Below are 494 nucleotides of genomic sequence, written 5' to 3'. Positions count from 1 at the left end.
CCAGAAAAACATCTATTTCTGCTTATTGACTATGCCAAAGCCTTTGACTGTGTGGATCACAATAAACTATGGAAAATTCTGAAAGAGATGGGAATACCAGACCACCTGACCTGCCTCTTGAGAAATCTGTATGCAGGTCAGGAAGCAACAGTTAGAACTGGATATGGAACAACAGACTGGTTCCAAATAGGATAAGGAGTACGTCAAGGCTGTATATTGTCACCCTGCTGATTTAACTTATATGCAGAGTACATCATGAGAAACGCTGGACTGGAAGAAGCACAAGCTGGAATCAAGATTACTGGGAGAAATATCAATAACCTCAGATATGCAGATGGCTCCTCCCTTATGGCAGAAAGCGAAGAACTAAAGAGCCTCTTGATGAAAGTGAAAGAGGAGAGTGAAAAAGTTGGCTTAAAGCTCAACATTCAGAAAATGAAGATCATGGCATCTGGTCCCATCATTTCATGGGAAATAGATGGGGAAACAGTGGA

Source organism: Bison bison, unplaced genomic scaffold (genome assembly GCF_000754665.1).
Source record: "Bison bison bison isolate TAMUID 2011002044 unplaced genomic scaffold, Bison_UMD1.0 scf7180017864381, whole genome shotgun sequence".
Lineage (NCBI taxonomy): Eukaryota > Metazoa > Chordata > Mammalia > Artiodactyla > Bovidae > Bison > Bison bison.
Note: the sequence above shows the minus strand (reverse complement) of the source record.